This window comes from Thalassophryne amazonica, chromosome 21 (genome assembly GCF_902500255.1).
Source record: "Thalassophryne amazonica chromosome 21, fThaAma1.1, whole genome shotgun sequence".
Lineage (NCBI taxonomy): Eukaryota > Metazoa > Chordata > Actinopteri > Batrachoidiformes > Batrachoididae > Thalassophryne > Thalassophryne amazonica.
In genome coordinates this window covers 9784300-9796975 of record NC_047123.1, presented here as the reverse complement: position 1 = coordinate 9796975, position 12676 = coordinate 9784300, and the positions used below count along the sequence as shown (strand labels likewise).

At 42.8% G+C, this 12676-nt stretch overlaps 1 long non-coding RNA gene across 2 annotated transcripts in view; it reads left to right on the top strand.

The window, feature by feature from the left end:
- Positions 1-11422, top strand: part of LOC117503110 — a 28601-nt gene extending 17179 nt beyond the window's left edge. For both annotated transcript variants that reach the window (XR_004558484.1, XR_004558485.1), the window contains exon 4: positions 11349-11422. This is a non-coding gene — a long non-coding RNA (uncharacterized LOC117503110). The remainder of the gene's footprint in view (positions 1-11348) is intronic.
- The last annotated feature ends 1254 nt before the right edge of the window (positions 11423-12676 follow it).

The following is a 12676-nucleotide window of genomic DNA, read 5'->3' as shown; positions in this document are numbered from 1 at the left end:
GGTGAGATATGCTCTCTCCTTCTAGTCCCCGTTAGTACTCTAGCTGCAGCATTTTGAATTAACTGAAGGCTTTTCAGGGAACTTTTAGGACAACCTGATAATAATGAATTACAGTAGTCCAGCCTAGAGAAAATAAATGCATGAATTAGTTTTTCAGCATCACTCTGAGACAAGACCTTTCTAATTTTAGAGATATTGCGCAAATGCAAAAAAGCAGTCCTACATATTTATTTAATATGCGCATTGAATGACATATCCTGATCAAAAATGACTCCAAGATTTCTTAGTTAGACACCATGTTTCTAAGATTTGTGGGGCCAAGTACAATAACTTCAGTTTTATCTGAGTTTAAAAGCAGGAAATTAGAGGTCATCCATGTCTTTATGTCTCTAATATTAGCCAACAGGAGCCTTTCACAAACATATCGATATCGGCTACATTTTTGCCGATATTAAAACTTGTATTTGACCAACAGTATGATGCAGAAAAACATTTTGGCTGTTAGAAATGGTGTTATTACGTAGTTTGTCCAGGAGAATGTGTTCCAGCGACATTGTTCACAATGATGTCAAGCATGTCCGGGGCCCTCATCAGCCCTTGGTCACATAAGTTATGAGAGACAGAGGCAAAGCGACTAGCTGCCATTCATTTTCAATAAGTGGGTGCTTTACAGCTACAAGAGACATGTGGTCATAGTTGCTGTGTGCACACAACAACACACACCAACTACGACCGTGTGATGACAGCAGTGTTTTTAAAGGGAGGCAAATGATTTGCATCAAAGTCCTTGCCCAGACTTTTGATGCAAATGGCATTTCAATTCAATTTATTTCATTTATATAGTGCCAAATCACAACAAAGTTGCCTCACGGCGCTTCACACAAATGAGGTCTAACCTTACCAACTCCCAGAGCAAGAACACAAGCGACAGTGGTAAGGAAAAACTCCCTCTGATGATTTGAGGAAGAAACCTCAAGCAGACCAGACTCAAAGGGGTGACCCTCTGCTTGGGCCATGCTACTGACACAATAGAAAAAACGGATATGCAGGAAATTTTGGGAGTCCATGCTGGTGCACAGGACGGGAGGCTTGCAGAAGAAGACACCACATCACAAGAAAAACTTACATCTTAGGCAATTTTTAAAACCCAGCTGTTGCTGTTGTTTTTGTCCACTCGGCGGCAGCCATTTATTACAGCGTTGGCGCAGTAGATACAACCAGATCCGTGTTGGTATTTGGCACAAGTTTTACACCGGATGTCTTCCTGATGCAACTCTAGTTTTAAAAATCCAACAGTAACTACCATATTATCCGGAACATAAGTCAAGTCAAGTCTGGGAGCATTTGCTGGTGCTGCGCTTTGCCGCATCGACCAACACCACAGAAAAACGCAGGTCTTAGGGCCCTGTCCCACTGGCGTTTAGGAGGATTTGCGTATGGATTGCACACAAAATTGGCCCATATTCGCCAAACATCTGCAATATTCATGTAACATGCCTGTATGAGTCGGCCGTCATCCGAACACGCCCGTGATCATCCACAGAGGCACGCATGTCCGCAGCCAGGATTTTTGAGCTGTTCAAAAATCTGGATGCGGATGACATCCGCCTTACATACTCCATATATACTCAGTTCATACACAATACATATTCACTCTATGCGCTGTATATCTGCCGTTAACCGCTGATATCCGCAACTGACAGGGATTTGGCAGCGAACCGGGACAGTGTGTAAAACAGATATATATCGTCCCCATCATGTCCACATCACAAACTAAAATAAGTTGTAGCAAATACATACAAACTGGCCACAAATAAAGCGTTTTTATTACATCTGCTTTGCAGCTGATTTGAGGACAATCTGTGAATGCATAACAAACACGTCACGTAAACCCAAAGTATTATATGTGGCAGAAAGCGACATACCTGCCAGTCAGTGCCGGTCCGGCTGTGTAGATCCACAAAGACGTAGCTGCTGCAATTGGGTCTCCTCCAGGACTTTTATTTAACACCAACAAAAGGAAGATTTGCTGTTTAGCCACAACTCATGCTGAAGTCTGTTTTCTGTGACACTCTCAGAAAAACACCGTCTCACACCCCGAGCGGCTTCCCCCCTGCCGCTCCCCAAACTCATGAACAGTTAACCTCGCATGACAAAATGAACATTAACTCTGTGATCAATTTGTCCAAGTCCAGCAAATGCTTCAGAGGCTGTATTGTTGGTGTGAATAGTGATGCCGAAAGGAGCGAGTGCTCTTATTTTATGACCACAATGCAGATGCCGTGCACGCGCAACACGTGCGTGATGCATTCATAATACACCCGTAATGCTGCCGTGATAATCTCAATGTGTCGGATCAGTTTCCTCACTACATGCGTTATATAACTGTGATTGTTCATCATATATTCGCTATATATTATTAATATATCCGGAATTCATACTGGGACATTTGTCATTTTTGGCCATTTTTGTTGCGGACGACAAGGAACGCCCATATTTTGTGTACTCAATTCATGTGCAATTGATCCTCTCCCCAGTGGGACAGGGCCCTTAGATGACAACCACCCAGGCAGACAACTAGTCCATTGCCACATCTCTAAACTAACCATCTACTATCTGACGCAGCCAGGTGAAACATGGGCATCCTCGTGGCCTACTGGAGTCCACAACATATAAGGTGCAGGTTGTTTTTTTGTTTTGTTTTTTAAAGCTTCCAGTGCAGAATATAAATCTGAAAATGTTATCATCTATGAAATAAGATGACACTGTCTACATATATACTGAATGAGGTAATAGTTCACCCACTCAGTGTATACTTGGACAGGTGCAATAGTTTTTGAAATATCCTTGCAGCGTTTGGGTGCTTTGGCTAGTTCGTCGCAATTCTGAAGCTTCTTCATGAGGATAAACCTGCAGCTGTTCTGATAAGCAGGGACTTCTTTCTGCGTCAACTACAGAGTAAAAAACAAAAAGATGTGTCCTTGCCTATAGTAATATTTTACTGTGTTCATTTCAGTTATCGTGTACATTGCCATCGCCAAAATTCTATGTAATGGACTGCATTTATATAGCACTTTTCCATCTGCATCAGACACTCAAAGTGCTTTACAATTATGCCTCACATTCACCCCGATGTCAGGGTGCTGCCATACAAGGCGCTCACTACACACCGGGAGCAATAGTGGATTAAAGGCCTTGCCCAAGGGCCCGTAGTGATTTTCCAGTCAGGCGGGGATTTGAACCCATGATCTTCTGGACTCAAGCCCAACACCTTACCCACTAGACCATCACCTCTCCATGTGGCACTGACACTGATTCACGGACAGATGGTCATCTGTTTAGGCTCAGACGTCTTGATGCCAGTATTGACCTTCAGTATGCTGATGACAACAGAGTTTTTTCCCCTCAGTGAAAATGCTTCATGCATTCAACTTTGCACACAAGAAAATGGGGCACTGCATCAACCTGAACAAAATCAGGATTCTGCATCAGTCAGCCCAAACCGACAAACCAACCTGCAACCACTTGTTATTGAGTTACAGAGCCATGAGGATGAGAAAGTGTTAAGTTTTTCTGTTTTCGGCTGTTACCTCTTCAGTACTGCTGACATGGACTTTGAGACATCATCATCTGAAATTTGGAGCAGCTGTGGAAGAGGACGAGTCGCTCAAAAAGGGGACTTGAAGAAGCAAATTAAAATCCTTGTGTATACCAAATGAAACCGATCACTTCCAGGCAACTATGACATCAAGTCTGGCAGCATGCACTGGTGTGCACATTGAAACCTCCATCACACTCGAGAACAACTCATCTCCTGATTGACAATCACCCAGACACACCATATGTCCACCTCCACTTCCTGAAAGTAGCTATCCACCGTATTTACGCTATTAAAGGCCCCCACCCTAGTAACCCCCCCCCCTTGATTTTTTGGCACATTGCGTAGTGAAATTGTGAATTTCTGAGAGAACAGAGTAAAATGAAAATGAAATGATCCTATGAACTCATCCCATCTGCTAAAAGTGATGTTAATCAGTGAAATCATCTACTGGAGTTAGTGGCTGCAAAGAAAACCTGCAGCCTCTTGGCCCTTTCTGGAATACTTTGGACACCACTGGTCTAGACTGAAGACTTATTCTCCAGGACTTATGCTCACTGAGGGTCTGTAATGATTATTTTTGCCTTATCATTATTATTATTATTGAGAACCAGATTTCATTTTCATCATCTGGCCAAGAGGCACCAGGAAAACCATTAAAAAATACAAACCACATAAAATACATCCAATACAACAAAAAATGGCATTCTTACAGTGAAGAGGAAGAAGAAGACCACTCCTCTGTGGTGTCTTCATTCCTCTTTTCTTGTCTTCATATTCCAATTGTTTTCACTTCTCTAATATCAGTGGTGGGTACAGTGCCGCTAACCGCTAATTAGCAAAGCTAACTTTTCATTAGCGGATTAGCTTTTCAGCTAACTTCGAAAACCATCAACGGACCAATTAACTTCCGCTGAATTTAGTTCCGATAACTTTTAGACCGCTAACATCTTTTTGCGGGCATAGTGAATAAAGCTTTACAGTTAAACACCTTTGTTAAGCCTGAAATCATACATTTTAGTTCATGTCTGTTACGTGTTTGTAGCAGACAGACATTATGAGAGGTAGAGCTCAGTCTTCTGCCAGCAGAGGAGACCTGGTTACCAGACAAAAAAGAAGAGAATTAAAAAAAGATCATTTATTTTCACAGCCATACAGTCTTGCAGACGTGTTGCAGGAGACATGCACAGCAAGGAAGTTTTGACTTATGGTTACAATTTTAAACAAACTAATTCCGGACAAGTTAAAAATATCAGCTATATGTTTTAGTTTTAAATTAATGCACTAATTTTGAAGGTTTGAGTATTTACAGACACACGTGCCAAAAGGGATTGTGGGAAAATGAGCTTCCTGACATCAGTGGTTGGTCGGTTTATATATACACTCAACAAAAATATAAACGCAACACTTTTGGTTTGCTCCCATTTTGTATGAGATGAACTCAAAGATCTAAAACTTTTTCCACATACACAATATCACCATTTCCCTCAAATATTGTTCACAAACCAGTCTAAATCTGTGATAGTGAGCACTTCTCCTTTGCTGAGATAATCCATCCCACCTCACAGGTGTGCCATATCAAGATGCTGATTAGACACCATGATTAGTGCACAGGTGTGCCTTAGACTGTCCACAATAAAAGGCCACTCTGAAAGGTGCAGTTTTGTTTTATTGGGGGGGGATACCAGTCAGTATCTGGTGTGACCACCATTTGCCTCATGCAGTGCAACAATCTCCTTCGCATAGAGTTGATCAGGTTGTCAATTGTGGCCTGTGGAATGTTGGCGACTCCTCTTCAATGGCTGTGCGAAGTTGCTGGTATTGGCAGGAACTGGTACACGCTGTGTATACGCCGGTCCAGAGCATCCCAAACATGCTCAATGGGTGAATGTACGCGTGAGTATGCCGGCCATGCAAGAAGTGGGACATTTTCAGCTTCCAAGAATTGTGTACAGATCCTTGCAACATGGGGCCGTGCATTATCCTGCTGCAACATGAGGTGATGTTCTTGGACGTATGGCACAACAATGGGCCTCAGGATCTCGTCACGGTATCTCTGTGCATTCAAAATGCCATCAATAAAATGCACCTGTGTTCTTCGTCCATAACAGACTCCTGCCCATACCATAACCCCACCGCCACCATGGGCCACTCGATCCACAACACTGACATCAGAAAACCGCTCACCCACACGACGCCACACACGCTGTCTGCCATCTGCCCTGGACAGTGTGAACCGGGATTAATCCGTGAAGACAACACCTCTCCAACGTGCCAAACGGCAGCGAATGTGAGCATTTGCCCACTCAAGTCGGTTACGACGACGAACTGGAGTCAGGTCGAGACCCCGATGAGGACGACGAGCATGCAGATGAGCTTCCCTGAGACGGTTTCTGACAGTTTGTGCAGAAATTCTTTGGTTATGCAAACCGATTGTTTCAGCAGCTGTCCGAGTGGCTGGTCTCAGACGATCTTAGAGGTGAACATGCTGGATGTGGAGGTCCTGGGCTGGTGTGGTTACACGTGGTCTGCGGTTGTGAGGCTGGTTGGATGTACTGCCAAATTCTCTGAAACGCCTTTGCAGATGGCTTATGGTAGAGAATGAACATTCAATACACGAGCAACAGCTCTGGTTGATCATTCCTGCTGTCAGCCTGCCAATTGCACGCTCCCTCAAATCTTGCGACATCTGTGGCATTGTGCTGTGTGATAAAACTGCACCTTTCAGAGTGGCCTTTTATTGTGGACAGTCTAAGGCACACCGTGCACTAATCATGGTGTCTAATCAGCATCTTGATATGGCACACCTGTGAGGTGGGATGGATTATCTCAGCAAAGGAGAAGTGCTCACTATCACAGATTTAGACTGGTTTGTGAACAATATTTGAGGGAACTGGTGATATTGTGTATGTGGAAAAAGTTTTAGATCTTTGAGTTCATCTCATACAAAATGGGAGCAAACCAAAAGTGTTGCGTTTATATTTTGTTGAGTATATGTAAAAACCAACACATAAGTTAATGTAATGTGTGTGTGTGTTGGGTTTTACGAATAAATTTGTATTTGTCAATATGTCATATATTTTTTCATTTGTAAAAAAAAAAGGCAATTTGAAAACTTAAAATTCTCTTTAAGTGATTCAGCACTTATAGCGAATGTGTGGCAATTGGCAGTCACACTGCCATGAACACTGCCATGTACTGGATGGGAGTGTTAATACCAACTGCCACACATTCGCTACATGTTGAATCACACTTAACAAACAGAATTTTCAGTTTTCAAATTTATTTGTTAAAACCAACACACCTCTTACAGTAACTTGTGTGTTGATTTTACATATATATAAACTGACCAACCACTGATGACAGGAAGCCCATTTTCCCATAATGCCTTCTGGCATGTGTGTCTGTAAACACTCAAACCTTCAAAATTAGTGCATTACTTTAAAACTAAAACATATAGCTGATATTTTCACTTTGTAAAAACGACAGAGATGACGTTAATTTTGATAACTTGTTCGCAATTAGTTTGTTTAAAATTTTAACCATAAGTCAAAATTGCATTGTTGTGCATGTCTCCTGCAACATGTCTGCAAGACTGTATGGCTGTGAAAATAAATTATCTTTCATTTTTTTCTCCCATTTTTTTCTCTCTGGTCACCAGGTCTCTTTTGCTGAGAGAAGGCTGATCATAGACAGAGGCACTGGCTTGTTGTTGTTTGTGATTGTCTTTAAATTTACTCAATGTATCAGTACCTGTCAGTGTACTGAAGTCAATACTAAAAGTTATCGGTTTAGCTTTCAGCTGTAACTTATGTTAAATTTCTTAGGCGTTTATTGGTTTAGCTTTATAAAAGTTAACTTTTCAGTTAGTGGATTAACTGTTATCAAAGCTAACTTTTTGGTTAGCTGTGCCCACCACTGTCTGTTATAGATCTTAACCACAATTTTGAGTCTCCTGAGGTTTACCCAGCCATATTGAACATCCCTACTTGTCTCACGACCAAGCCTGTTGCCTCTTGTACAAACTCACTCATCTTCAGCCCCTTACTCCAAGTAATGGTCACGGGGGGCTGGAGCCTATCCCAGCAGTCATAGGGCGTGAGGTATGGTACACCCTGGACAGGATGCCAGTCTGTCACAAGGTCACATATAGACAAACACATTAACACCCATACGCACTCCTACAGGCAATTTAACATTTCCATTTCACCTAACCTACATGTCTTTGGATGTGGGAGGAAGCCAGAGCACCTGGAGGAAACCCAAGCAAAAATGGGGAGAACATGCAACCTCCACACAGAAAGTCCACAGGCAGGAATTGACCCCATGACCTTCTTGCTGTGAGGCAACAGTGCTACCCACTAATCCACCGTGCTGTCCTCTTGTACAAAATGTGCCTTTAAGTCCAGTGGGACAATAAACTTGTTTTTGCCTACCTTCCATTTTGGTTCTCTGCCCTGGGGTCCTCTGTCTAACCATTACAAAGATTACTTACTCTCTTTACAAGTTTGACAGACAGATATACGTCTGAATTATTTTGTAGTTGTGACTTTTGGCACCTGCCTACCTGATGGTAGGATGTAGGTGACATCAAATAAAAAACAATGTTTTTAGTTATGATTAAAAATATAATTAATTGGAGTCTTTTGATTGGTGTAGTGTCTTTGAGTCATATATTTATTTTCTTCTTCTTTTCTGTTACTGACGGGCAGTTCTACAGTAACAGAACTACAATGACAGCAAAACCTTGATATATTTTAGCTTGCCATTAAAAATTTCATCTGTGTGTAATTCCATTACCATAGAATGACCATATATGCTGCTGATCGATTCATACAGTCACCACAAGGTTTGGTGCAGCGGTTATCACTGTTATCTCTGATGGAGAATGTCTAAAGTTAAATTTTACATTTCCTGTTAGTGCTTGCCTTATTCTCACAGTCCAAAGGCATTCTGGGTAGTTTATAAAGCTGAATACGTATAGTGAACGGATGTCAGGTTTTTTTTGCGCCTGTCGACAATATGAAATTGTTCCATGAACGTCTTGATTGGACATTGAAGAGACATTTAGAATCTCATTTCAATGTTTCACACAGATGTCACACAAAGGGATTTTGCTGGAGGGGACGGTTGGAACAGCCGTCTATAGGCTGCAGCTTCAGACGGCTATAAAGAAGATGTATTCCTTTGTTATCATTAGGATTTGATGGGTGATGTATACGCCGCTTGTCGGAAAATTCTCAATTAACTGAGTGAATCGTCACATCTCTGTGCGGGCGGAGCGACTCATCACTTAGATGGCTGAGTCTCTGTGACAGCGTGGAGCTGCGGTGTGGCTGGAAAACCCAGCGAGAGTCCTCACTAGAAACATGTGAACAAGTGTGTATGTGTGTGGACTCAAGTCCAGAGAAGCACTAGTTGAAAGGGAAAGCCCTTCACTCTCTGCAGGCTGACTTTGGATTCTCTCTGTTTCCCCAGAGTTCACTGGAGCGGCCTGCTCACTGGACAGACACACACACACGTGCGCACACACACACACACACACACGCAATATCTTCCTCTTAAGCGTCTCCTCATACACACTTTCAGCTCTACAGCTGAAGCCTGCACTCTTGAACCTTGTTGCTTTGAGCTTTACTTCTCTGGGATGGAGGAGCTTTTATATGTGACACACACACACATCTTCTTCTCCAAGTCCTCGACCAGCACACTCCAAAACATGAAAGTAGATGGAGGGCGAAGGAGGAAGAGGCTCACACACTCACACACTCAGTAATTAAAAAGGATTCACTTCAAGGTTCCTCGTGTCACCTTTAGGACCCAGAATCAAGGAGCATCAAACATAGTAAAAGTATCTCCCACCTGCCTAATGCTGGAGAAACGTTTGGGCGTGACGGATTCTGTCAGAGTAACAAATGATTTAAAAGTAGCTCCTCAATCCTGAGGTGGTGCACTGTGAAGAACTCTTACCTTGGTGTGAGATTTTGTAGACATTTATGATGGCTTCACCTGTGACAGTACAGTTTTGAGACAAATGTTGCTTTGATTGTGTTTGACTGAAGCCATGAGATGGAACCCCATGAGATTAAAGGCAACTTTAATCCTCCTCATTGAACTTTGCTTTTGACTGCTCAGTATGTTTATCTATTTAACATTAGATACTAATGTTGGATAAATATTTGGACACTGCAGAAGGAAAGAAGTGGGACTTTTACTTTACTATATATATTTTGATATCCTCTGTCCCATCCTTGTCTTCATAATGAGTTGGTTGCTGCAGATACTGTTACTTAGCAATAGGCCAGTCATCTGTCTGCCAGAGTAACAAATGATATAAAAGTAGCTCCTCAATCTTGAGGTGGTGCACTGTGACGAACTCTTACGTTGGTGTGAAATTTTGTAGACATTTATGATGGCTTCACCTGTGACAGTACAGTTTTGAGACAAATGTCACTTTGTCTTTGATTGAAGCCATGAATAGCATCAAAGACGGAACCGAGTGAGATTAAAGCCACTTTAATCCTCCTCACTGAACTTTGAAGGAAGTTGTTGTGTGGGCCGCCAGAAGAGGAGGTACTGCTGGCCTACCACCAGAGGGCGCCCTGCCTGAAGTGCGGGCTTCAGGCATGAGAGGGTGCTGCCGCCACGGACACAGCCGGGGGTGACAGCTGTCACTCATTATCTCATGACAGCTGTCACCCATCTACACTTCATCATACTACTCCATAAAACCCGGACGTCATCTCCACCTCGTTGCCGAGATATCATCGACCTGTAAAGGTAAACTCTCAGCCGTTCTGTTCGGTACCAAACGCACTTGTATTTGTGCTCTGAGTGTTTGCAGGAGTTTCTGTAGCTACTTTCAGCTGGGTGCTGGGTTTTGTGGACTGTGTAGGAGTGACGCTCTTCACCCCTCACGCCAAAACGGATAAGTAGCTCTCAGGCTCTGCACAACTGTGTTACTGTGTTTGAGGTGGAGGTGGAATCCCCACCATTGTTGTTACTGGGTGTGCACACACCCACATCTTATTGTTTCTGCTCCTCGCCAGCAGTACCAGAGCCGACATTCGGAGACGGTGGCCACCTGGGGACTCGGGACTTGGCGGCTCCAGTATTCTCCGGGTTCGGTGGCGGAGGAAATCGTGTGGTTCCGGTTCTTCTCAGGACAGACGTCTTCTATCCTCGAGCCTGCCCACACGTCACCTTTGTGGATTGACTGTTTGCAAAATTCTGTATTCCTCTGTATTGTGGTTGTGCTCATTCACAACAGTAAAGCGTTCATATTCGACTCTTTCATTGTCCGTTCATTTACGCCCCCTGTTGTGGGTCCGTGTCACTACACTTTCCCAACAGAAGTGGGAAAGTGTAGGCCTATATGGGCCTACCATTTTGGTATGTATTTTGATATCCTCTGTCCCATCCCTGTCTTCATAATGAGTTGGTTGCTGAAGATACGGTACTGATGGGTGACTTGGAGGATATTCCAAGCTCCAAGGATTTCACAAAGTCTACGCAGACATCTTGTGTTCTCTGTTGTGTTGCTTCACCACACAGCACAGTCACTCTGGGGTTTTGAACATTCCCAAAACTCCACTACTGAACCCAAATATGTGAGACTCGTATTCTACTGACACAAACTGAAGAGGACATTACCAACCAGACATCTGATCGGATCTACTTCTTTTTGTGTCAGATTGTCATGTGCATGACTCTCGCTTATGGAGCAAAGTTTATGAGCTGTGTCACAAAGTAACAAATTTTCACTTTTGTCTTGTTCCTGGGTTAAAACCATAATTTCCCATTTCTTCACAACCAATCAAAAGAGAAAAGAGTGGTCTTGGCCTCCAAACTTTGGTTTTGTGGTCAAGACAATGAAATTGCAAATTAACCAGTTTTCACATTCACTAAGTGGTCACTGCTAATTTCTGGAAAAGTTAAGTCCATTTGTCAGAGTTGTGGTCATCATATTTTCTTTTTGTGATCATGTCAAAAGGGTTCAAACATCATTTCAAACATAATACAATGTCAACAAAGCAATTATATTTATGAAAACCTTCCTCATTTGTACAGATTGAGCAAGAACTTTCAAGAACAGGAGAGTAATTTACTGAGGTTTGAAGAATCTCCTTTGTTCATGAATATTTCACTCTTTAATCAAAGAAAATTAAACAACAGAGGGGAAAAGAGAGCAATGAAGTTTGCTGTTCCAAGAATATGGCATGAACCCACTGACCACTCAACCAACTGCTACTTCTACATGGTGGATCCTTCCAAACGCTGAAGTGGGAAGAATGCACCTGCCATTCCTTATCCTGACATTCCATCTTCCATTGCACCAGTGCCACATAGTGCTGAGCTTCCTGTACCTTCACCTCCAGAAAGAAAACAACCATCAGTAGAAGAAAGCACTGAATCAGGATGGGGAGAACAGTGAAGTGGACTGTGACATTACAGATACAGTCTGATGAGAGGAATCCCTTACTTCCCAAGTCAAGGAGATCTGAATGACCTGATCAGAGAATCTTGGTTTGACAAAGTCAAATGCTGAGCCTTTTGATCTCAAGGCTGAAGGAGTGGGACTTGTTGGATGAAAAGTGGCAAGTAACAAGCCAAAGAAAACTGTCACCAACTTTTCTCTAGCTTCTTTGCCAAGGAAGAGAGTTTGTGCTATTGTTGTGACATTTCAGGACTGTTCAATGCAATTGGAATTGCATGTAATCAAATGAGTGGAGACTCTTCATTGATAGCTCATCCAGAAGCCTGAAGGCTGTGCCTACTGCACAATGGGAACTAAGTATCCATCACTTCCTTTGGCTCATTCAGTGCATCTCAAGGAGGATTACAGTGTCAAATATCTGCTGGAAGCTTTGAACTATGATGAGTATGGATGGGAGGTCACTGGGTACTTCAAAATGGTGGCATGTTTGATGGGACTCCAGGGAGGTTTCACCAAGTTTCCCTGTTTTCTCTGCCTTTGGGACAGTAGAGACAGGGCAGCACAGTATCACCGGAAGCAATGGACCGAAAGGACTGAATTCTCAGCTGGAAGCCGTAACATTAAACATGAGCCACTGGTGG